Source organism: Rhipicephalus sanguineus, chromosome 2 (genome assembly GCF_013339695.2).
Source record: "Rhipicephalus sanguineus isolate Rsan-2018 chromosome 2, BIME_Rsan_1.4, whole genome shotgun sequence".
Classification (NCBI taxonomy): Eukaryota; Metazoa; Arthropoda; class Arachnida; order Ixodida; family Ixodidae; genus Rhipicephalus; species Rhipicephalus sanguineus.
In genome coordinates, this window is record NC_051177.1 from 19,369,905 (window position 1) to 19,396,368 (window position 26,464).

Sequence of the window (26,464 nt, forward strand, 5' to 3'; positions counted from 1 at the left end):
CAACACTTTACACGTGATAGGCAAAAATGCCATTTCCTCAGCCTCTCCTCCTCTTTCAACTTCTATGGAAGCCCAATTGATGTGGCGGACAAGGGTGTGCTCCCTTCAAGTCCGGAATTCCAAATTTGCCTCGTAGATGTCGATATATAAGAACATCTGAAATTTTGGATACTAAAAAGCTTCGGCTTCCTATTTTTCGGACTTCCTGCCCAAATTTCAGGTCCAAAACAGCATTATTGAGCCCCCACCTCTGCCACATCTTTCAGCTCCATTTTGGAACCGGCGTTTTCTTGGGTTAATACATTTGCGACCACAGCAGAGCTTGAACGGCAGCTTTGCCGCAATACCGGGGTGTGATGAGGTGAAGCATATTGAAAATCTAGGCACCACTTCCAATCGGACGTTGACTGTGTCTTGGCAAAGTTCGACCGTAGCGGAGCTTGAAAGGCAGCTTTGCTGCAAAGCGGAGGTATGATGAGGTGAAGCATATTGAAAATCTAGGGACCACTTCTAATCGGACGGTGACTGTCTCTTGACTATGTTCGACCGTAATGGAGCTTGAAAGGCAGCTTTGCCGCAATACGAGAGTGTAATGAGGCGAAGCATACTGAAAATCTGAAGGGGTCACTTTCAATCGAACGGTGACTGTATTTGTTTTTGGGAAGTTCGAATAGTTCGAATAGTAAAATTCCAGTGCGAATCAAATCGAATAGCAAACACTATTCGAAAAATATTCGACATTTCGAATATTCGCACACCCCTACTGTATAGTTGTGAGTGCATCCAGAAAGCAAAGACAAGTCCGGAACCTATAATAATCATTCATCTTATCACCAACGAAACGGAAGCAGTTTTTGCAAATCCCCGAAACAGGAAATGCAACCACAGCGTCATCGTTTGTGTCAGTCAGCGCCTGCACATAAACAGGCGTAATCGTGCACCAGGTAGCAATGAACGAGATAGCAACAAATCCGTCACCCATAGAGTTTCATACAATAACCTAGAGAGGAAACTGGTGCTGCGATCGTTCAACCACCATGGGAAGGATGGGAAGTACAGGCTTCGGATTGAATAGCGTTAGCTAGCGAACTGTCTACGGATCTTTTTCTACAGTTTCAGTTTCGTTCTTCGCGAGGCGTGGGCAGTGGGGTGCGTTTCAAAGCACTCAAGCAGCGCCTTTGTTGTTCAAAAAGGCTGAAGACCGCTAGATCTCTTGATTTGCTGCGACATTGCAACTTTGCAGGTTGTACATGACAGTTTCAGTAAAGCATCATGCACTCACCGCTGCTCATAGATGTAGCGTCCCATGCCAGTGCAGGAAATTACATAGTGTTCACGTTTATTTTATAAGCGTTTCTTGCCAAAACTTGTTTAAATCGGCTTCAGAATGATGGCGAAGCTAAGTAGACGCACCGTCACGCTCCTCTGACTTGACTTCACAACAAAACGAGAGATGCGTTGGAGGCAGACCACTTGGACAGACGCACCTAGCATCGCAGCAGAAAATACGCTTAGTGTTTCTCACTCAATACAGTACTGTTATTTCCATAAATAGATAATGCGTACTTTCGAGGGAAAAACAAGTGTGTTTGTTTCAAGTGTTGTAAAAAAAATAATTCATGATATCGTGATGCTAAATCTGGAACACAATTGCAGAGCAATGCATACCCTGGTGGTTGAATTTGTCCAGGTTTCAGTTCCATCTCACGGTCACGCAAACTTTTTGCAATAAGTTTTACATACAAAAGAAGGAAGCAAGCTTAACTGGAAATAAGTTCATATCGCTTTGTTTCACACTCGGCAAACAAGCGTCACGAATCTCAAGAACCTAATCCATCCGAAGCAAATCCGAAGCCTGTACTTCCCATCATTCCCTTGGTGGTTGAAGCGCCGCTAAAGGAGCCCGCATAGACACTAGCGCCAGATTCCCCTCTATAGTCGGATACAACTTAAGAAGGCAGGAGAGGCCCCGCCCAGACAACCGAAGCGCGGCTGCCGATCACCTACGCAACTAAACAAATAGTCCCGCTCATGCACGCACCGATGTTCTCCGAAGGCGGAGCCACCGGTCGTCCTGTTCATGACGTCAGTCCCGAGTGCGCGCCCATTGGTGCAGGCTTGTGTTCATCCGCCTTTGAGAAGGAAATGCCACTGCCTTCTAAAGTTGTATCCAACTATAGGTATTATTGTAAGAAACTCTATGCCATCACCTTTTGAAAGATTCCATCAGTTTTGCGGGTGCAACAAGAGGGAACCGGCCAAAGAACGAAACCAATACTAGCCGGTGCGCTGCTGTAGCAAAGCATAAAAAAAAACGGAGAGACATCAACGGCAAGGAAAAAATTCCACGTATTCCCGCCATGTGGCGGCACATGCCAAGCAAGAACAATGATAAAAAAAGGTGCACGTTTTAAACATACAGGCACGACGTACATGTATGTCTTTGACCCTCAAAGGGTTAACAGACAACCAGGATTAAATACACATATCTGGGTATGCAAATGCTCATCGAACGTACTATTGCCATCACATAAAATGCAAATAATGAAGACAAACTAGAACTCAAAGTGTGATATGCAATGACACTTGAACTGGCTCCTTTCTATGAATGGTTTTGCTTAAAGGGGTCTTGAACCACTCTTTCCAAGTAATCATTGAATTGGCTCCGTATTGAAGTTTATAGCTTCACGAATCGATCGCCAGAAGAATTTCTGGAATCTGTCAAGAACGAGCGGAGTTTTAAGGGTTTGTCGTGCACTTCAAGCGCTTTCTCTCCTCTCTTCCCGATGAGCACACTGGAAGCTACACAGGGGGAGTGGCACAGGAAAAATAAATTATGACAGCACACGTCATGACCTTGAGTGTGCGTGATGAGTTGTGATTCCTGTGACTGCTAGTGCGGCTACTGTGCACTGTTAGCAATCTACATATATATAGGGCAACGTTTATAAAACCAGGTGAGTTGCGAAACTGAGCGATGTTGCGCCGTGCCACCGCCATCAGCGACAGATGTGGTGCTGCTGTCGCAACAGGAGTCACTCACTCCACTCTCTTCAGCCGGCGGTGAATGTTGCGGCACGTCAGTATCCGTGGATGCTGCTTTCTGTGTGAACAGTTTTGCGCTTTCCGCGCCCTTTTGTGCTTCGGGTGTGCTGCGTGTCTTCACCATGCCGACATGTTGTGTTCCCGAGTGTACAAGCGGTTACAGGAAATCCGAGACATCACCACATTTCTTTTGTGCCTAGGGTTACCAATTCTCCAATAAAGGGAGTCTGGACGGGGCGGGATGTGGGGAGGAGGGGGAGAGGGTGGGGGGCATATACACTAACATAGGGAGCCCACGAAATCAGTTTTCTTTACTGCGGTATCTTCCAGACAAATCCATTGTTTCTATATTCTTGCGGCCTCTTGAAGTGAAACTGGCTACGTGCTGCTCGCAATGTGCTCTTAAAAGTGTTCGTGCTTCATGCTGAAGTTCAGCCAAAGTATCTAAGGCTCTTCGCAGCCACCACTAGCCACCGCAACATTGCTTCGTGTGTGCTATACGTGAAAACTTCGTGTTCTGGAGCATGACACGCTTGTCGGGCGTGTGTTGGATCCCGTAAAAATTTCTAACTGGACGGTCCGGAATAAATCCGAGACATATAGCTGTCCCAACAGGGATGGCTCAGGACGTTGTATGGAAAGTTGGGACAGTCCCGCAAAATCCGGGACAGTTGGTAACCCTATAAACTGTGCCCCCCCCCATGACCCTGACCAGTGACCGGCATGGGATTGCGCCATTCCTCGTGAGGACAAGAAACTGTCCGACACATCACGTGTATGCGATATGCACTTTCATGAGGAAGACATCCTGAAGACATTCGCTGACATGGTCAATGGTAAGAATTAAGGTTGAATTCACCAGTAGAAAGTGGAGCGTCGTCGAAAGATGCGCCCCAACGATATTCCCAAACTTGCCTTGATTTGAGTGATTCTAAAAATTCTGGTGTAAATAACTTTTTACAGTTAATTAGAGCTGTATTGATAAGGTTCAATGCTTCAAACTGCAAATAAATTGTGCCGGTTGTGCGCATCACGCTATACATGCAATAATTGATAACCTGTTTCACTGCATTGCATGTGTAAAATAAATACAATTGTCCTGTCTGTAGCAGGACTGAAACTGTGGCGTGCAGTATACACACGGCAATTTTACCACTCCATAATTGCAAGTAACAAAAGCTATGACGTAGAGTGAAAACTCATTTCAAAAAGGTAAAAGTGAAGAATTATCGGAAAGAAAACAGCGCAAGAAAGACGGACCACCAGAAGAGGAAGACAAAAACAATAGCGCTGACTTACAACAAAGATTTATTCGTTAACACCGCGCAATACTTGCACTGTCCAAAACGAAAAGAAAGAAGTACCAACAAGCCCAAGCATCCACTTTAGCTAAAGAATTACGCTACGGGAATGCGCCATATAGTTATTTTCTTATAGTGTAATGGACAGACTCTTATGCTACCAAGCATCAGTTATCGTGGGCAGTCTAGAAAGCCATAGCTTTACTGACTTTGCCTTACCACTGCGAAATATTATTCAGTTTTACGTAGCAGCGACATTGGAGCAAAACATCTCGATAAAATACAGTCGGCGATATAAAAAGCGGTGCCCTTCCTGAACGGCTGCCCCGGTGTCTTGCCACGCAGACTGTGCGTTTTCGTCTGATAGTGGAAGCTTGTTGCACCACCAGTGCCACCAAACCGGAAGCTGACCCGACGCCGCGCAACGGGTTGGCTGACGCGGAGAGTTTTGCAACTTACCTGGTTCTATAAACATTGATATAGGGCGCAGTGCCAGCACATGGCGGCACCCCCTGGCAAGAAGCGCATGAGATCCAAATGCTGCTCTTGATTTATGTCAGCTATTGGCCAATAGCATGCTATTTGTTCTCTGACGTCGAACAGCAGGTGCCGGCAGCTTCAAAGAGAGTGAGCACAAGCCTCTTTACCAAAAGAGGGCGCCTGAGAAAATGGCAACTTCGCACTCCACTAGTAAAATCTCCTTGCCACGCACAACTGCAAGATTTGGCTGAGCTGTTCACAGCAGTGTACGCTTTCCGTAGAATGGGTTTTTTTCACCAAGCACGAGGGGTGGCTCATGACCCCTTTAATGCTGTAATTGATGACAATGATCTCCCAAAAGGAAACAAATCAATTCCAACTTGCTTGCATTTTAGATCAAGTGGTTCTATATGCATGATGATGAGTGGGCCAGATCTCCAGTTTGGCTGTCCAGTGCACAGTATCTGCACAACACAGCATTTTCAGCGCTAAGTCTAAACAACGTATCATTATTTAGCACACTATGTGGTCAGCCCATGTCATAACAGATAATAATAATATCTGGGGTTTAACGTCCCAAAACCACGATATGATTATGGGAGACGCTGTAGTGGAGGGCTCCGAAAATTTCGACCACCTGGGGTTCTTTAACGTGCACCTAAATCTAAGTACACGGGCCTCAAACATTTTCGCCTCCATCGAAAATGCAGCCGCCGCGGCCGGGATTCGATCCCGCGACCTTCGGGTCAGCAGTCGAGCGCCATAACCACTATACCACCGTGGCGGGGCCATGTCATAACAGAGGTTTGCTGGTTTGTGGTGTGCCTTTGGTGCTCACACTATTTTGCTAGCATCACTACTGCCAGGGCTAGGGATGTCAGGAAAGGGTGTGCTAGCACCTACTGCCTATAGCAATGTGATCCTCTTTTTAAATTGCACCTTCTGATGCCATGTTAATGATGAAGTAATATTTTTCAAAATGTTAACAAAATTTAAAAAAACACGAATTGAACCTTGGGCTCCCTTAGTCATGAACCCTAGTGCCCAACTCTTTCACAGCATGAAACGGAAACATGAACAAAAAATATGCCTTTCAAGTGGTATTTGACAGCAACCAGATAATGTGTATAGCATTTTGATGCAGGATGAACTTCATGCAAAGTGCCACTAAGCAAGAAATTTATCCCCTTTAATTTGTTCATATAAAGTAAATTTTTTAGATAAATTTCATTTTCTGGCAGTTTTAGAGGAAGTTACCAGCTTCAAAATTGAGAGGCTGCAAATGAGGGAAAAGTAAGATTTTTTCAGAAACAAGGCACAATGCATGTAAATCATGCCCAGAATACTAGCAGCGAAGATGGAGTATTTACCTCTCGGACTTCATTTCAAGGCGACTGTTATTGCCCGGACTTGTCAGGCCTGGGATACAGGGACCTTCTGGAATAGGTGGCAAGTACTCGGCTTCCAGTGGCTTCTGAGAGTTATAGGGACACGAAAATGAAAGCATTAAACTTTTGCGGTGCGTGGTCACAAAGTTTCAGATGCAGCATTTGCAAGCAATCTGCATTTTTAAATGCAGAAGCACTTCTATGCCAACTCAGCGAGAAAAATGCCTGCCTGTCTCTCTATCACGGAATACAATCATTGCTCAAGTTTTCTTTTTTTAGCTAAAAGCACGCGGAAAACATGGACGAAAAAAGGCACAAATATACCACACACAGGCACTGCTTCCAACGATTGTATTGGTGGATGATCATTGTCATAAAGAAATAAATGTATCAAACAAAATATCTTTTCTTGACGGTGTTAGGTTTTGAACCCAAGGCCCCATACTCCAAAGGCGAGTGTCTTAACCACTGGGCTACACACCCACACTTGCAGTATGAGAATATATTTGAACCATATGAATGTGTAGTACATGGCAGCACAAAATAAATGTATAAGAACACTTCATATGAAGGCTTCATTGATTTTTGTCATGGTGGAAGTAAATCCCTCAAGCACATGTAAAGCCGACATAGAGCCTTCTACAAATCAGGAAAATTTAGACTTTGCGAAAATTTAATGTCAAAGATGTATTTGAGTGGTAGCGTGTCTGGCGCTGGCTCGCCGCGTCAGATGCTCTCAGGCCTGAACGTGAGGTTGACGCGCTGCTCTGGCAGGTGGCTTTTCGTCCATGTGCTCACTGCTCTTTCTACGATACTCATAGCTCCGCTGGCAATCGAACTCGACCGGTCTTGCGGAGTTTCCCTACATGGCCTGCAAGCCCATGATTGTCGCATTGTGCTGCATCTTGGGTTATTAACCCGTGTTTGTTGACAACCTGCCTCGAGTGGCTTTTTTGTACTGTGTCGGTGAGTCAACGAACTCGACAGTAGCGTCTTTGTGCGCTGCAGCAGTGGAGAATGTCGCGTCCCTTCCTAGTTGCCTCGTAGGTTAAGCTTTTGCAAACCTATCTCCACATGTGATGCTCCTTATAGGGTGCCATTTTAGGCACTGACGAATGCTAAAAAGATGACAGAAGCCATCCCGATGCCACCCAAAAAACAATGTTCTAGGGAAGGCCGCAACATACTATAAAACACTATGTTTACGCATCACTTAGACAACTCTCATAGGGGCTAGTTGGTTGTTTATCTTGTGGGTAATTGCATTTTTAACATACAGGAACTGACTGACTGCCTTTGTGTTTGTGGAGTATTCAGTCAGTTCCTGTATGTTAAAAAAGTGCAGTTGCCCCCAAGTTCCACAGGAGATTTACCTTTTGTCATGAATGGGGCTAGAACATCTATTATGTGGGCAGAGGTTAAGAAAGGCTTTTACAGTGTTTTTAGAGTGACTATCAATGCCTCTTTTTGGTGCTTGTGCCTAAACGCTTATAAGTGCCTATAAACGATTATTTTCAAAACTGGGGCCTATATGAACACTATTTAGCCTGAAGTTTCACTTTTGAGGGCAGTTTGAGACTGCTATTCATGCTACTGGGCAACACTGACTGTTTGGAACTCTATGGGGTTCAACATAGTCCTCTAGTTCAGCCAACTTCCGGAAAACAACCGCTAGCAGCAGTGAAATCAGACGCACCAGCCAGCATATGCCACCGCGCTGGTATGGCTGAGCGGTTGGTGAATGCGAAACCGCAGAGAGCAAAGGAAGAAAGAAAAATGTATTGAGCACGCGGCTTTTGTTTTATTTGTAATTTACTTTTTAAGGTGAAATCATCCCTACACGATTCGACCCGGCCAATACGAGGCATCCCTCCATTCTGGTCTTGTAGCGGTCTGGCTACCTGCTCCTACTCTGCCCTTCGCAGCAATGCCGAAAAGAAATAGACCCAGGAGTGTGTTGATTCGACAGTGGACATTTGATTCACCATGCTACAGAATAAAAGGAGCAAACGTATTCTGCAAACCTTGCGGGAAAAAGGACAATTGCATGGCTATGTTCAACTGTTCGAGCCTTTGTGCCATCATAAACAAAAACATTTCTTGCTTTCCTGTTGTATATACAGGTTTGTAAAATTTATTGCACCTATATTTACGACGGAGGCCTAAAACATTGTTTTGCCTGCTTATTTATGGCACCAGAACACACTTTCTTAATGCCTAAAAATCCGCCCTCTACTCACGAACATCAAATCGTATGTCAAGCGCAGAGTTCTGCTCGGTACAAACAAAGGCGTATCTGCACATTTCAAGTTAGAAAGGATTACAGTAAAAAAAGTGTACTGCATTTCAACACTAATATAGAGACAATTAACGGCGTACACCAGTAAAAGGTCACGCAATTGGGATCATATACATCTTCGCTTTTTTGCTGCGTGAAGCGTTAAATGTCATTTCTCGCGACTTCAGTGAAGAAATATAAGATTATAAATCCACGTTTAAAGTGGCCTTGCAACACCATTTCAAATAGCCATGGAATGGCTTCACTAAATGAACTTATTTCCTCACGAATCGACCACCACAAAAATGTTTAGAATACGTCCAGTACGAGCGGAGTTACAAAGATTTGTGGCACGCTATAATTGCTTTCTCTGTTCGCTAGTCCTGAAGAAAGTGCTGGAAGCTAAGCAGGGAGAGGTGGCACAGGGGAAGAAGGTACGTCACGTGCGTCTCCTGACCACTTTTTCTTATTTCTTCGAATCAGTGTGATGACGGGTGCGCGCAGGCGGGCAAGTGACGGCTTCCTGTGGCGACCGCAGTAACTACCAAGCATGCCATGTTCAAATCAGCCAATGGCGTGGAACTTGTGTGATTTTGAGTCAATAGCATCATGTGTCGAAAAAGGAGGAAGCGATTTTTAGCTGACTTTGAGAATTTATTGTAAATCCCAGGCCACGTGCTGCGCTATAATGTTTGGTTTGCGTGTTCTCGGGAGCCTCGACTGCCAATGCAGGTTTTCTGCCCATGCTGAAAAAGTGTTGCAGGGCCCCTTTAATAAGAAAAACAGGGTTTGTTCGAGCCCATACAAGAGACAATCTTTCCAACAGTGAGGTTATCTCAATTCGTGATTTCAGCGGTTGTCTGTCCTTTAAACAATGGCTTATACCTGCACTCTAGGCAATGACTAGATAGTTTCTATCATTTCCTTTCTTGACGTTGTTGGCATGTTCACATAGGCAATGGCTGTCTGGCCAATGTATGGCCTACCAGAGGAAAATGGGAACTTTCACCCCACCCCTTTCATTCCTTCTTAACCGGACATGTGTTAAGGCATAACTTCGAGAGTTCTGTAGGAGTCGACATGACAACCTTTACATTAACCCTACCACAATACTTTTGCGATGGCGTACTATGTTGTGCATATAATGAATGACGGCCACCTCTTTAGGATGCTCAGCCAATTCACAGCCTTCGTTTATGTGACTTACTGCAACTTTCTGTGCGTCGATTAGGCCACAGTCACAAACCCGTTCAGAGGACATCCAGCTGATTTAAAGTGAAGCACTTGCACGACGAAGCTGTTACTTATGAGGTGCACCCAAGTCTTCTTGAGAGCATTGTTAAAGACACGAGCTGACAATTGCCCTCTTTACCAATTTTTTATCATCGTCAACAGCCTGACTACACCCACTGCAGAGTAAAAGCCTCTCCCATGTTTTGCCAATCCACCTGGTCCTGTGCTTGCTGAGACTATGTTATCCTCACAAACTTCTTAACCTCATCTGCCCACCTAACTTTCTGCCTCCCCCTTGTGCGCTTGCCTTCTCTTGAAATCCAGTCAGTGACTTTTAATGACCAGCGGTTATCTTGCCCTTGTGCTACATGCCCTGCCCATTTCTTCTAGATTTTGACTAAGATGTCCTTAACACCTGTTTGTTCTTTGACCCACTCTGCCTTTTTTTTTCTCTTAAAGGGGCCTTAAACACGTTTGAAGCACTTATTTTTTATTTGTGGTTTGTGTACACTGATGGCTGGGGATAATTTCAGCGTAAGTCTAAGCACTGATATAAAATTATTTAGTACTTTAATCATGCAATAAAGTCACTACATCGCTGCCGACTGCATCAATGCGTAATGGTGTTCACCAGAACTATTGTGGGCAGAAATGACGGAGAAGAGCGCAGGCCTATGATTGGATAAATGCAATGTTAGAAGTGACCGTGGTGTGGCATCAAGACTGAGATTACTATTGGGTTTCATTTTTCTTTTCTATGCCTTTTGATTGAACCCCAAATAGATGACATTGCAACAACAACAACAAAAACAAGATTGCTACAACTACAAAGCATGACAGAGGCGCTGGCTGCCACTTCGCCTCTGGCTTTTTTGCTTGCACGGGTCGGATGTCCATATGAAAGCCTTGTCTCTCTTCCCTCCTCTTGCTTCTGTACGCTTGCGAGCCGCCTCGTCACGCACGTGCTGGACGCTGTGTTGCGCACGTGTTGAAGCTGTGCAAGTAATCCCCTTTGTTGGACTGAGGTTGCTGCACCCTTGTAGTTCTTCAGGCGGCTTATCGAACAACTTGCGAAACAACTTTGCGCAGTCCCGGGATCCTAGGGGCAACCGTGCTTCACCACCCCTGTCATTCCACAAATTCCTTTTTCAGAATGAGAGGAGGGAGTGACCTGGGGTGTCTTTGTAAGGAACGACGGACAAAGCCTCGCTTCAAAGGAGTAGTGCCTGCTCAAATTCTGACACGTCAGGGTAGCTGATTTCTAACAGCCTTACTGTGTAAACAAAGCGGAATGGTCAGGCACCACATTGTTTGTTACTATGGCAACAACATCAACAATACGTTGGACAGGACAAACAACAATGGTGTGCAAGCTTCACCTACGTAGCTCATTTCACTGGCGACACCTTTCACAGTCACTGGCGTGTGAAACGTGGTCATGTGACCCTGGGAAAATTGATTTGAGGGTAGAACTGCATGCTGCCGTTCTTACAGCACTACTCTGTCCATACTTCAGTCTACGAAGCCCACGAGTAACTAATGGGGGGGGTTGAATACTGTTGGAGGGCCCCTTTAAGGTTACACCAATCATTTTCCTTTCTATGGGAGCAGAAGTCCATAGGCTAGTACAGGTAAGATGCAGCAGCTGTATATTTTGTAAAGGCAGACCTAAACGGAAGTAACGGTTTTCTGTTACGCGGATCGTACATCCAATATACATGTTTAGGCAAGAACGTAAGTTTGAGGCCCAAAAACTTGATATTGCGATGCTCAGGCACACCATGCGTGACCTCCATAGTGCTAAAACACCCCTCGAAAGTCGCACGTTGAAAGTTTTTTGCGCTTAGTATTAACTAACTCGAACTCTCACGTTAAGGAGGATAAGAATAGCGGGAAGAAGGGCACCCACGATGTCTCTGTCCTGTTGCTGAATGTTCGTAATGCATGACTGAACTTTTTTGCATGCTGAATCAATGCGATAGTGTGCGACGTTATTGGGTCAATGGCACCGTACTCTTGGGCACTCCGCCTGAAAAAAAGAAAATAAAAGAAAGAAAAAGTGACAGACAGGTCAGGGGACGACACGATCGTGTCACCACAAGCAATCGAATGCACATACAGGAAGCACGCAAACTCGTAAAACACATACTGGTCATGTAACGTGTTTGCTCTGGGCTGATACAGTGCGGCTCCCTGAATTGGCACTGGACGTGGCTTGGTGATCTGCTCCCGTTCAATCGCAGCGATTCCAGATTCTGTTTCAGTGATCAATGGTGGTAGCTCACCCCAACGTTTGTGCTGCGCATCGGCCGCCATAGCGACAGCAAACAATCAGGCGTGAAGAAAGTGAATAGCTGTGAAGTGAAAGATACTAGTACACAATTATACAAACATCACCCGGATAAAACGTGTCAGGCGGTCGAATGCGGATAGTTCACACTACAGGTCTACAGGTACCAAAGGGACCGTCGAACCGCAACAAGAAAACAAACGTGGGCGCGTGAACGTGATGATGATGACAGTGTCTGTGAACGGAAACCGCGGAAACTCCACAGATGAAACGGGATAGTCGTTGACCGAATGACAGTGCTCTCTAACCAGCTTAAGTAAAAAAAAGATAAATAAAAATTGTACTGCGCGGGGGACCGCGTACTTGTCCTCGTCGCTACTCAAACACACGAGGAAACTTCCGCCACATGAAACATGCAGAAAAATGGCCTCTAAGATTGGGGTGTTTCGTGTCGTGGCTTTGAATCGTCTTTAAGAAGTGGACGCATTCCATAAGTGCTGGTCGTAAAGAAAAAAAAAATATGGTCTTGGTGAATTTCTTAACATTCCGTTGGAATACGCTGAGCCATATTTATTGAGACTGCCAATTATGCGTCGCCTTCGATATCGGCAACGTTGCGCTGCCAACGCCAATTGCGGAGGCCGTGGCGCACGTCATCAAACTCTGAGCATAGCCTCCGAGATGGCGGGTGCGGAGGCCATGCTCTGAGTCTTCAAACTCCCAGCGCCATCGGAAGAGGCCGCCACATATGTGCAGGATCTAAGGTTCCTCACAGGACCTCGGTTTCTCCTCGCCCAAAGTGCTGGTGGCGGTAGCATTGAAAAAGCTTTGGTATAACTTTGGTGTGACTTTTTTTGCCTTTCGAAGATTATCACTATCCTTGATTATAGTGACACCAGTCCGTCTCAAAGAGTGTGGCCACAGCGCGGGGGTCACAATACTTACGAATCTACATATTCTCTACTCCCATGCAAGGGCGTCCGCAGAACTTTTTGCAGGGGGGTGCATGCATACGCAAGGGGGGGGGGGGGCCATCAGCACTGGCAGCTTTTCTTTAACTGCCATGACATGACAGGAAAGATTAGTCAGTAGTTCGTAAGGCGCGAAATTGAATGGCAAGCCTGAAGGCCAGGGCCTGGGTGTGCTAATCAAGCTGTGTAGCTTATCGCAACTGTATAGAAAAATGTTATCCGAAATTCCAAGGGGGGGCAGCTGCCCCCCCTTGCACCCCCCCTCCGGACGCCCATGCTCCCATGCCCACTGGAACTACAGTAGCTGGAACACTTCCCCATTACAGGGGCGTAGGCAGATATATGTATGTGTTTTTCGGGGGGGGGGGGGGGGGGGGGGGGGGAGGGCACCTTCTTGATCTGAAGTGGAGGCCGGGCAGGCAGATGTGGTCGAGTGTCATTTTGTGCTCTGTATGCCATGGCAACAAAAAAAATAAAACATTTCGGGGCGGCGGGGGGGGGGGGGGGGGGCACGGTGTGCCACCCACTGGCTACGCCACTGACTTAGTATTTTTTATGCCTTCCCATAGATAAGTTCCGGGTATAGAGGCTCTATATCCGCAGGGTCCTGAACAGCCATGGTGAAAGGGCGGGGTGAGCGGGGGGGGGGGGGGGGGGGGGGGTGGAAAAAGAGAGGGGGGGACGCAGCAGTTTTCACATCAACAACAAAAAAAAACCTCATAGGAACAAATCTGCAACCCAATACAGGAAAGGCAGCCGTCCTCCCCCCGAAAGAACTTTCTGGCTACGCCCCGACCCCCCGGGTAACGAACTTACGATATGCACGCACACGACACATGGTCAGCAAGAAGCGCAGAATTCGTTAAAAAAAAAAGAAAACTCATTCCGAAGGTAAAAGAAAGCGAGAAGCCTGCAGCTTTTTCCAAACATAAAAAAAAGGGACTAAAGTTATGACAAGAGCTGAAGAACAGAACATTCCGAGTACGTTTTTCTAGGATCCAGATAAGACGCAGATGGTAGCTCTATAAAAGAAATAAAGGGACAAAAATGCATGAGGAAAGAGAGCATTTCGGTTCATGCCGTCAACAGCGCTGGCATAAACAGAAATCGCGCTCTTTCGTTACATGCTTTCAAGCGAAGCTTGTTATGCGTTACCATCCTAGCGTTACACATTTCGATGGTGGCGGCAGCTTTGTACGCAAAAAAAAACCCGGCGCCGGCGACTGTTTCGATCGTGGACTAGTGGGCGACCAGCCGTTTCTGATAGGACAATCTGATCTTTTATTGAGGTCACTTGTCATTTCACGTTGCCACATTTCATTGTTGTCTGGATATATGAACGCATGACCGTCGTTGTTGCCTGTAGCAACTGAAGTGTTGCGCTGCTAAGCACGTGGATGAGGGTCAGATTCCCGGCATGGAGGAAGGAAACAGATTGGAGGGAGCAGTGCGAAAGAAAGAAAAAAAGAAAAGAAAGAAAGAAAGATAGATAGAAAAAAGAAAGGAAGAAATAAAGGAAGAAAAGTAGTAGGTCAGGCATGCCAGGGCCCCCATTTTCCCGGTAGGGAAAGCGCTCCTGAATTTTTCTGAGAAAGTTCAGCCTACACACCACGTAGCATAGCATAGCTAGGAAAACGATGCAGTTAGTCGCCTTTCGTATCCACGGACTCCTCTCTTACAGACAGTCCCCCAACGATCGACCGATAACAAACTTCTGCCCGGTACTGACGCGTTCACTTCCGTAAAACGGCACTTCCTACTCGCCACTTAACTGCACGTGAGCAAGGCCGTCGAAATGCATTTTGTACTATTTTTTTCGCCGGCCCGCCTCAACTGGCTTCCTGTTCTTGCCTTCACGTCCCCTTCTCTTTTCCTGTTTGGGCGACTCGTTCTTTGTCCATCACCCACGATCACCGAACCGATCTTCGAACAAAAGCAGTCGTCGGTCGGCTTTCGAACCCTTTTGCCTACTTGGGCTTCCTGAAAGAGAGTCCCGAAACGCTACCAGCTTTGCGCGACTTCGATCGCTCCCATGGGGACGTCTTCACCTCTGGTCGTCACTCGGTCACGTGCACCAACAAGCGACCCCTCGGGAGACCGCAGTCCGTTGACCTTGACGGGGAACTCGGCCGTCCGAGTTGGTAAAGCTGGCTTCTGGAGGACTCTTCTCTTTCGAACCACCCAACCCCTGCCACAACAACGAGCTTTGAGAGAGAGCATTGGCTAGCTCCAACCTCGACGATCGGCTAAGGCTGGTCGCGAGGGCCCAGGACGCGGCCCGAGCTCAAGGTGTCCTGGGCTAAGGACGCCTCTCCTGAGCTCCCTTCTCAAATAAAGACGCTTGTTCTCTCTCTCTTTTATGGCACAAAAGCGAGGACCGCGTGCAGTAGAGACGCGCAACTCTGATCCCTTATAGGGAGCATATACATAAACTGTAACGTGCAGTACCCAGCATTTACCGCGAAACTGACAGTTTTTCACATTCAATTCTGTTCCACATCTCTGCTGCACTGGTCGTTTATGGAAACGAAGCTATCAACTTAGTAAGAAAACAAAAATAAGCGAACGTTCTTGAACAAATACTGCGCGACAAATTAATAAATAAATTCTGGGGTTTCACTTGAAGAAATTACAATATTATTAGTACAAGGTACTTTTTGAACACCCATACATAGGGTTTTTGAACACGCGGAAAAATGTAAAAACGCGGCCGTACCGTATACCTCGCCCCTTCGAAATGCGGCTGCCGTGGCCAGGAATGGAATACGCGCCTTTGTGCTTCGCAGCACAACGCCATAGACGCTAAGCCGCATACCACTGAAGGTGCGATTGCAAGTCATCGCACAAACGAGGGCACACCCACATGTGGTTTTATTTGATCCACTATAGCGTTATTTCTGGCGCTGTTTTTCACAACCGCCCAGAAGTGCACATACTTTTCTTGCCGCTATATCGATGAAGTCTCGGAAGAAATAACTCGGATGTTTAAGGTCATGATAGTTTCTAGCCGTTACAACGTGGGCTCGCGTTAATTGTGACTCGCTTTGAAAGCGACCCGAATTCGCATACCACAAACAGAGGCGCTCAGTACCGACCAGCCTGGGAGCAAAACTGCACGAAAATGAAAAAAAAAATGTCATAGAGCCCCTTTTACATGCGAAGCATTTCTTAGTGAACCTCTGGCACTTTGAGCGTTTCTATCTACGTATCTATCTATCTATCTAGCCGCCTACGTCTGGGTGCTCTCATGATCGCCTCCTTAACTTGGTATAGACCAAAATTTGCATGGAAGGGTAAGATGATTTGACGAATATGACTGCCGGGTCATGACATGAATAACTTTAAAATCCTGTCGCGTACGTCGTCAAACCCTTTCCACCAGACACGTGTGGCACATACCCGTTTAACACGGGCCGCGGTGTATGCGCCACAGGTGATTGACAGTTGATATCTACCCAGGAACGGCGAGAACAGACATTGGTAACTTAAATGCTAGAGCGTTAAGGAAAATCAACATCGGCAGCGTTGACTCAACGAATGGAAAGAATGAAAATTAGGATCTCAGCAGGAATCGAACCCAAGCATTCTGCGTGGCAATCAGGTATTCTACCACTGAGCCACGCCAGGTCACGAAGCCACGACTGGTTTGGAAAAACAGCCTACGCAGGCGTAATATCGGTGCAACGTCAATTGTGGTTGTGGTGCTGGCTATCTAATTTTACAAGAAAGCAATAAACACTACATGATACTCTTACGATGTGTACCCCTACGATACAGGCGCCATATCAGATTAATGTCTGTAGTTCCAGTGTTGGCTCCGCTTTCATAGCAGTCTAATAAACATTACGTTTGTATTCCTATGATTCAGCAAGCTATATTGACGCATTGCTCGACCCCGGAGGAATACATTAACGAAAGTTACATATGATACCACATCACCGCACTGTAAAGTGCGCTTCGTCCACCAGAACGACTCAGTGTCCTCTTCATTTCTTACGAGGCTGGGCCTCATGCTGACCGAGGATGATGCCAGATTGATTGACAGCCGCTTTGTAGACTAGGCTACGTAGGCCACATACGCCCAGGTAGTCTACGAATACGACCAACACCATCCACTGATGTTGGTCTACGTAGCACTATCCAGGCCTACCAGCCTCGACGGCCTATACCTCACCAACGCGAAGGGCGGCTTCAGGTTTTGACATGTCGCCGGCTCTATCGACAGACAATTTGTCGACGAAATGACCGAGGCATCCACGAATTCCAACAGCTCTACTATAGCACATATTTCACTATACACATGGACCCCTCGTCACCACGATCACGACCGGATCCTTTAACAAGTCATGACCAGCTGCTGGTGCTCACTGACCACGGTGATGATGCCCTTGTTCAAGAACTGTCAAGGACTTCTTCCACACATGCACACGGGTTCGTGAAACGTGCGTGTGTTCTCGGGACACGTATAAGCAGTACATATCAGCTTACCGCTTCTGGTGTTGGTAATACCCACGTTGCCATTGACAGCGTTACCCAACCGCAAACAACTGGTTATATAACACATATGCGGCTCTTCAACATATATATGTGTGCGTATAATATTTATGCAAATCTTTGGCGTCATTTTGCAACGTGTCGCTCAGTAAAAAAAGTTACGCCACATTCACCTACCCGCCGCATGCTTCGCATAACATCGACTCCCACGGTACGAGGGATCTGCCGAATTTTTTTTTGTCCTTTCTTGTTTATTTAGTTACAGACCTTTTTCACGCCACGGCGAAGTGCGAGCCAGCTAGCTGGGCAACAGTTCCACGAATCCACTTTACCGTTAGCATGCACCAACGTTTCCAGTGGCGTAGACAGAACCTTTTTTCGAGGGGGCGGGGAAGGGGGTGGGGGTCTATCCACAGGGCTTGTTGCTGAGCTATTTGGTTCATTACTTGAGGAAAAACTGGTATGGCATAAATAAGACGGCGACGAAGGGAAGACACGAACTGATCACAGACACGGGCGGCAAATATGGCGCCCGTGTCTGTGAGCTCGTGTCTTCGCTTCGTCCCCGTCTTCTTTACACCATACCAGTTTTTCCTCAAGTCACTCACCCTTATGCATGTTCGTGTGGGTGATAACCCCACGTACCCCTCCCTAGCCACACCAGTGCACGTTTCGAACGACAGTTGCAGGGGAGCCACTACACGAGACCTGCAGGAGCTTAACACTAAATTCAAAAGAACCCAAGGAATTCCCCTTCTGCTTTATTATTATCATTTTTTAAAAAATTCTGAATCCGTTCGTATATATGAGAAGGAAACCAACAACGAGAAGTGCCGTGTAGAAATGGAGACGGAAGGAGTGAGAAACGAAATAAATGATAATGGCGACGCTCTTAATTGACAGTTCCGTTTCCTTCAGATTACAGCGCACGCGCGTGTTTTGAAGCGATAGTATCATGGGCAGGAAGTCAGCGGGTCAAAAGGCTGACTGACCGCGGGGAGCCTTTGCACTCGAGCAGATTTGGAAGTCTCAACAGCCGCCGACGTCATTTAGTAAAGGACAACCACCGCGAGCGATGCCGATTCACTTAAGAACAAAACAAAGGTTATAAGGTCCTCAAATACTCACGCGCACAAACAAAACCACCCGACCGCAGTGAATCAGCCAGAGGCCATCGGCGGGGCTAACGCAACGAAAAGTATGGCTAACCAACAAGCCCTCATCGCTACACTCGGCAACACGGAAGGCGTCTTTCGGGCATTTGTAGCGGGGCCGCTGCCGAAGCTGTGAGGGGTGCCTGCGCAATCGCTAAAGCAAGCGCGTCAGAATTTAATGCCACTTCTTATTCGACTTCTCGTTGGTTTACTTTTTACTAGTTGCGTCCAAGTTTTACCACAGCTTCAGTGTAATAATAATTGTCTGGGGTTTTACGACCCAAAACAACGATATTGTTATTATGAGGGAGGCCGTAATGGAGGGCTGTGGAAATTTTGATTACCTGATGTTCTTTAACGTGCACCTAAATCTAAGTGCACGGGCGTCTAGCGTTCTGCCTCCATCGAAATGCGGCCGGGATTCGATCCCGCGACCTTCGGGTCAACGGTTGAGCACCGTAACCACTAGACCACCGTGGCGGGTAAGATCGGCAACGCAAGCGTGCCTGAATATACTGCCATTTCTTACTCGACTAGTCGTTGGTTTCCTTTGTGCTAGCCTTGTCGAGGTTTTAGCAGAGCTTCAGCGTCGTATATAGGCGATAAATAGACAGGACTGGGCAAATATACTTCGCAATTGTATCGAAGTACGATACAATTAAGATACAGAAATGAGAAGTAGTTGAGGTACAAGATACTAGCGCAATCAATGTATCTGATACGATACTTTCCATTTGTATATTAAGAAGTTAATTCCTTACATTGCATTATACATTACATTCCATTATATATTAGTTAATTACTCGGAATGGGGACGTAATGGCGACAGATACATGAAAGAGTGCTGTCCCTCTTCTCACTGCGCTGATGAAGTTTCATGTACGTCTATTTGCAAATTCTCCTGCAGTCCTGCAGTGTTCCTCTATCGCCGTATAGTTATAGGCAATCCAAAGTAAAGGTGGGAGCCGACGGATGGCAACAAAATGCGCGGACAGGTTCAATGAACAGGAATAGGTGCCTCAGTCAGGCTGGCCGACGTTTCGATAGGAGGACCTATATGTTTGTCCAAGGCGCCTTGTAATCTTTGGCGTGTTCGTTGTAAGCGCCTTAGTTGTTGACGTCATGTCCCGTGGTGTCGTACCGGCCGCGACACCCCGAATATAGACGTCCGCAGGATTCCCCATTAGGGGGAGGGGGGGTAAAGGACACGCGGCGGGCCAAATGTTATAGCGCAGTACGCTGCCTGGAATTTATAACAATAATAATATCTGTGTTTTACGCCCCAAAACCACTATATGATTATGAGGGACGAGGGGCGTAGCCAGAAATTTTTTTCGGGGGGGGGGGGGGGGGTTTCAACCATACTTTATGTATGTTCGTGCGTGCGTTTGTATGTGTGCGTGCCTATATACGCAAGCAAAACTGAAAAATTTCGGGGGGGGGGGGGGTTTGAACCCCCCCAACCCCCCCCTTGGCTACGCCCCTGTGAGGGACGCCGTAGTGGTGGACTCCGGAAATTTCGACCATCTAGTGTTCTTTAACGTGCACTGACAACGTACAATACACGGGCATCTACCATGTTGCCTCGACCGAAATGCGACCGCCACGGCCGGGATCGAACCCGCGACCTTCGGGTCAGCAATTTACAATTAATTCTCCAAGTCAGCTAAAAATCGTTCCCTCTTTTCTCGACAAAGGATGCCATAAACCCAAATGACCGCACCATAAACCCATAGTGAACGGCCATTGGCTGATTTGAGCATCTTGAGCTGCATAGCTACCATGGCAGCCGCGAGATGCCGCCACGTGCCCGCTCGCGATCACACTGAAAGTGAGCCGCGCGTTCGAAGAAAAAAGATAAGAAAGTGCTCAAGGTCTTGACGCGCGCTGACCAGGGGACGCATCTTCTCGCCCCCTTGTCACCCCCCCCCCCCCCCCCTGCGTAGCTTTCAGCGCGCTCCCTAGTACAAAAGGAGAGAAAAAGCGCTTGAAGCGCGCGACAAATCCCTGTAACTGCGCCCGTACTCGGAGGAGGAGGATTAAACTTTATTATCAACCAGCAATTTAAGTTCCTTGGCCTAGGTCTCCCACGTGGGGACGTCGAAGAGGCAAGACCTCGTACTCGGAAGACTCAAAACATTTTTGCGGCAGTCGATTCGTGAGGCAATAAGCCATTTGAGTGATGCCATTCGACGATTACGTGGGAAAGCGTTGCCTTCAACTTTGTGTTTCGCGCGCCGCCGAGCGAATTTCAGAGGCCACGGAGAAAGAAGTGCGTGGTTGAGAGCTGCTCCACCACGCATCGCTTCGATCCAAGCTGCTCACAATCTCTCATTGAACTCAACCAATTAATTTTCGTTAATTATCATGACAGTTAATCGGCCCTTATCTTAGGTCATGCTACGCTCCTATGTCATATGTATCCAATATAACTCAACTTGAACCATCGACTTCTATTTTTTCGAATACTTTTTAGGAATATTCGCAAAACTGGAGGTCGACCGGAAGTGCTTGGAATTGAAGCAAGAGTGTCACTCTGTGTTCGTGACACTAATAAAAAGTAATGTAGATTTCTTTTTTTAGTGGGAGTAAGCAATTAAAATTAGGCCCGCATGGCTGTCCTTTAGGTTAACTGTGCCTTCTTTTTTTTTTTCTCTCTCTTCTTTATACGGCAGCTCTCGAATAAGCCTTTCCTTGTGGTTACAGTGCTGCTCACTTGCTGCTGCAAAATAAAACTTAATTCTTGACATAAAGCTGGACTTAATATTCCTCAGCAGTGTGTCTTTGATCCCTAAGCGATTGCGAGTGAAGACAAGCGGACTTAAGTCGGAACCTTACACAGTCTTGCTGTAGGCCGACATCTCGTCGCCAGCGACACCCTTGCTATGACACAGCCCGAGCGGCCAGTCATCGAACATTGGGTGGCGATGACACAGCGATATCTAAACCAATGTATTAAGCGTTGAAAGCTGGGCGAGTTGGCACGGGTTCATCTTCCGGCAAACTGCGCAGCAGACGGCACACGAAGAAAGAACGGAACAAAGAGACAGACGAGCGCAGACTCTGATTTACTGAAAAAGTCTAATCGACCTTCAATAGCGTCCAGCAAAGACGACGTGCCGCTGCCGACGTTTATCAACGTACCGTAAACAAAGATAATGAATTCAGTCAGGTACACGTGGAAGTCCACGTAAATCAACAGTAGCACGCAGATTTGCCTCTTCCTTCTACGACAGACTTATAGAGGGTTGGCTTTCTTATGGAAGGCCCCTATTATCCTGCTGCCTATGTATCTGTTATCTCTGGAAATGACTTTCGCATCATTAAAAACCGGCTCGCAACAGCACTACCGGCAGTGCGCTGACAAATACAAACCTGAGCTCTTGGTGAGTGATAGCTCGTGTTCCTTTAATCTCATATTAATGCACCTGCCGCTTTCACCGGTATAAGACCTCCCTCACCGTTAAGGGCGCCTGATAAGCAACACCTACTGCGCATGGCACATATCGGTTCTCTTCCTTATGTTGAACATGACAATGATTTCTTAGTGACAGACTAGCACATTCTTTCTTTTGATTCACCATTTTGCAAACTTTCCATAGCTTACCTAGTACTAAAAACGCTATGCGTATGCCGTACCCATCTTTTTTCAACTCATGCGAAAGGCCGTGAATACAAGGAATGACGGCAAATGATTACCTGTCATTGGTCTTATTACTACCCTCCTGTGTCTTCCTTTCCTTTTCCTTAACCACACGCACTATAGCTTATTACAAACAGTGGCTATCACGTGGTCAGGATCTTATACTTTCTCTCACGTGGTCAGGTCTTTCTTTCTCTCTTTCCTTCTGGCATGCTTGCGTTGTGAATATTTTCTACGACTTGGTTCGTATTTTCGCGCGATTTGCGTCTACCATACACGTGAAAAAGATATTGACACATTCCAGCTTCGCTGGCGCACGCCGTAGCCTTCTCCGTGCTGCGCCGTTTTAACGAAAAGCACACAAGGGCGTTGAACGCGAGCGTCCGCCGTCGCGTCGAGGCAAGGCGGAAGCCGTGCACTCGGCGAGACAAGATCAGCCTTGGACGACCTCGCGCCACTTGTTGCGCCGATGCCACCATCGTCGGTCGCAGAGCCAAACACCGCCGCCGGCTAATTACGAGCGCGCGTGCGTATAATATAACGACGCTCAAATGAGCACGCAACAGACTCGCGCCACTGAGCGAAACAACTTGAAGCCAGGGCTGGGTGTGCCCGATGAGTTTCGCAAGTTCAGTAGGCGCGCAACTGCCGTGATTTGGGCTCAAGCTCTATGACGCGTGCACGTTTCGAACCTCTCTCGATGCTCCCTCGGTCGTTAACTCCATTTCATGAACGTTTTCATTCTCTTCTTTAAAAGGTACCGGCACGGAAATTTTCAGTTCTCTTTTTTTTTTTTGCGTCAAATGAAAGGTCAAGCCCTCAAGAGCCTAGAAAATGTACTGGTAAGCGTGAGTGCACCTTGAAAAATTATTTACACATGTTTTTAAAAGCAAGTTTCAATCCCTACTGTACCGTGACGTCACGATACGGTATGAGCTTCTCGTCACGTGCTCGCGCAAGATACAGCGACGTTTCCACGGCTGCTCCGCTCCGTGGCCGCTGTTGGTATAGTGAACTAGAATATACTAGAATTGGTATAGTGAACTAGAATAACTAGTTCACTATACTGTTCGTGACGCACAAGCGGCCATTTTGAATGTTTTGGTACCTGACGTCATTACAGCTACCCTGACGTCACGATAGTGTTGATGTCAGTAGGTGTGCCATGCAAAAATCAACTTTATGTCAAAATAAAATATCAGCATTTACTGAGCTTCACACTTGCTCACAGCCGGGGTCAGTAACCCTTTAATTGGGGTCAGTGACCCTTTAATAACAGAGAAAACGAGAAAGAGAGAGAGAGGCCTCTGTATGGCCCGCGTTCAACGCAGGCTTTCGAGATGTGCACTCACGGATAACGGGTGATCAGGATGTATCAAGTATCAGTATAAGTGGTTGCACCCGTCATATCCTTGAAGGCAGTGCGCCACTTTCTAAAGACGTCATACAGCCACGTTCCAATCCGACAAGCTATATTAACAACTTTCGACTACCTAAGGTTATACTATACGTATAATATGAAGGGGATATAAACCATTGTGACTTTCCGGGCTTGTTTAAACAGTCATACCTGTAACTTTCGAAGTATAACCGCCCGTCCTCGAGGCTTAGATCTGACATTTTCTATACAAACTATCGTTGCCACAAAGCGTGCAGAAGAAGACGCAGCGCGGATGCCAAAAGCTGCCGCGTAGCAGATTGTACGCGCGGCTATTCGACGTTTTCCTTCAGCTTGTCAATTTCATAAGCGAAAGTCAGATCTGTTGCGTTCGAACTGGAAAACGGTAAAAAATTCAACCGGTTCCCCGCCGTGAAAAGCATCGGACAGCGAATCTGCAAGAGAGAGAGAGAGAGAGAGAGAGAGAGAAGGAATGTAGGAAAGGCAGGGAGGTTAACTAGACAGTATGTGACTGGCTAGCGAGATCACATGGCGTCGTAAATCCGCCGCTAGATTTGAAATACACGCGCTTACACTTGATTGGGCAAAGCGAGATCATGTGAGCTTCGGGCTCGGGCAATAAAGTTTCAGCGAACACCTCGCGCCACGTGATTTGTCGCCGGCGCAGCCGGAATCCTGCGAAGTGTGCGCTCCTGCATGACCCTCTTACGAGCCCAGGTGCCTTGCCTTGGTCTATTACAATCAATGCAAACCTCTAATTAACGTAACTAATGAAAGTGCGAATTGCTTTCCCGGTATTTTATGCTAGAAGTCATCACCATCATTATTTCGTGTTTCTTTTTTCACTTAAAGAAAATCATCATCATCGTCGCTTCGTTTTATTTATTTATTTATCCACTTCCCCTCTGATCACGTGACCTGCATGAGTCCTACTACTACTGCTACTATTACGACGACGTCGGCACAGGGCAGACTATCCGCCACGGTGGTCTAGGGGTTATGGTACTCGACTGCTGACCCGCAGGTCACGGGATCGAATCCCGGCCGCACTTTCGATGGAGGCGGAAATGGTTGAGGCCCGTGTACTTAGATGTAGGTGCACGTTAAAGAACCCCAGGTGGTCGAAATTTCCGGAGCCCTCCACTACGGCGTCTCTCATAATGATATCTTGGTTTTGAGACGTTAAACCTAAAAAATATATTATATTTCAGGGCAGACTAAGAGCGCTTCGCTGCAAAAACAAGAATTATATACACCAGCAAGTGACACTGCTGCAGCCGTCAACGAGCCCATCAAGAAGTACTCCTATGTAAAACGATCGAAGTACATTTTAAGGCTAAATGGTGATGCCTCACCATGAATGCTTTCGGACGAAGCAAAAAAAAAAAAATGCAGTTTAGTCGGCAGGGAGAAACAGCTATAGCAAGGCTTAGCGTTCCGCTTGGCCTACATTCGGAGGTTCATTTTTTAGATGCGAAGCATCTTATAGCGGAGTTCAAACCGGTGGTGTGAGGCGTGCCCACCCTTACTGCGCATGCGCAAACCCTCTCCACACACCTCCATTCCCCTCCCTCTCCACTTTCCCTCTCTCCCTTCCCCTCCCTCTCTCAACTTCTCCTCTCCACTTCCCCTCTCCCTCTCCTCTCCCCCTCTTAAACGCGGGCTCGACATTCCAAAACGCTGCTTCGCATCGCCTCATGGTCCCCTTTAGGAGATGGTGTGATTTTTTATGCGCTCGTGCGACATGTACGGTTGCGTTCAAGCCGATATTTCCAGTGAGGAGAACGCGACCTCAAAATGACATAGCTTTATTTACACAGAGACGAGAGCAATCTACTGAATCGTACAAAAGTCTCCGGCTTTTATAGCCACGACGTACTATAGTACTACTTTCCCTGACATTATTGTCTGTTAGTTTTCGTTAATAATGTACCTAGTAGCGGGCGCTTGTATAATTAATGAATGAAACTTTTCTGTGAATGTGGATTGGTCGATGGCTCGTGGTGTACTTATTGTATATATATGCCTATCTTCAGTAGCACGTGTTACGGTTACGCACCAGAAAATTCACCGTTCAACTTGAGGCACATGAGTCCAGTTCTTGACCTGAATGGGCACTGGCGTCCAAGAGCGTATGCAAGCATACGTATTAATCGTAACGCACGTGACCCTGAACAAAAATTGAGTGAACACGCGGTAATAAGCAGAACTTGGAGGGGAGGGCTGTCAAGGTATATACAAAGTAGTGACACGCTGCTCACATTTACTATACTTGCTCAATTTCTAGCTGCCCTCTTGGCCTGGCAGCAAGCAAAACTTCCTCCCCTCAGACAGAAGAGAGAAAAGGCAGGCGCTTTCGGAACGGTCTGCAAGGAACCGCCCCCATATGACGTCCCGCTGCGCATTCAAAGGTTGAACTGCTTGAACTAATTGTCCGCAAACGTTGCCATTTGAAAGAAGGCCTTTCCAACATATCATATATGGGTCATTTCTGAAGGGAATTTTACGAGGGATTTGACGACAGGATTCGAGAAACATGCAGACACTGATCTCCAGAATGACTGAAAATATAGAGAGCGATTCTGGAGTATGGAGTTTTTGTTCCACGTTTATATTCCAACACATGGTGACAGCGTGGGGCGTGTCACGAAAAAATGCTCAAGACCAACCGCATCCGTACGAAGACATGAAAATTAAAAAAAAAGGGGGGGGGGGGCGCAGACAGTCACGTGCGGGTCGGGCCGCGAGTTTGGGACCCCTGTGTCTTAGATGACACGGTAAGTATAGT

General features: G+C 46.9%; 1 pseudogene; it reads right to left on the bottom strand.

The window, feature by feature from the left end:
- The window catches only part of LOC119382487 (STAGA complex 65 subunit gamma-like), a 33,893-nt pseudogene extending 21,689 nt beyond the window's left edge, over positions 1-12,204 (bottom strand).
- Between the last annotated feature and the right edge of the window lie 14,260 nt (positions 12,205-26,464).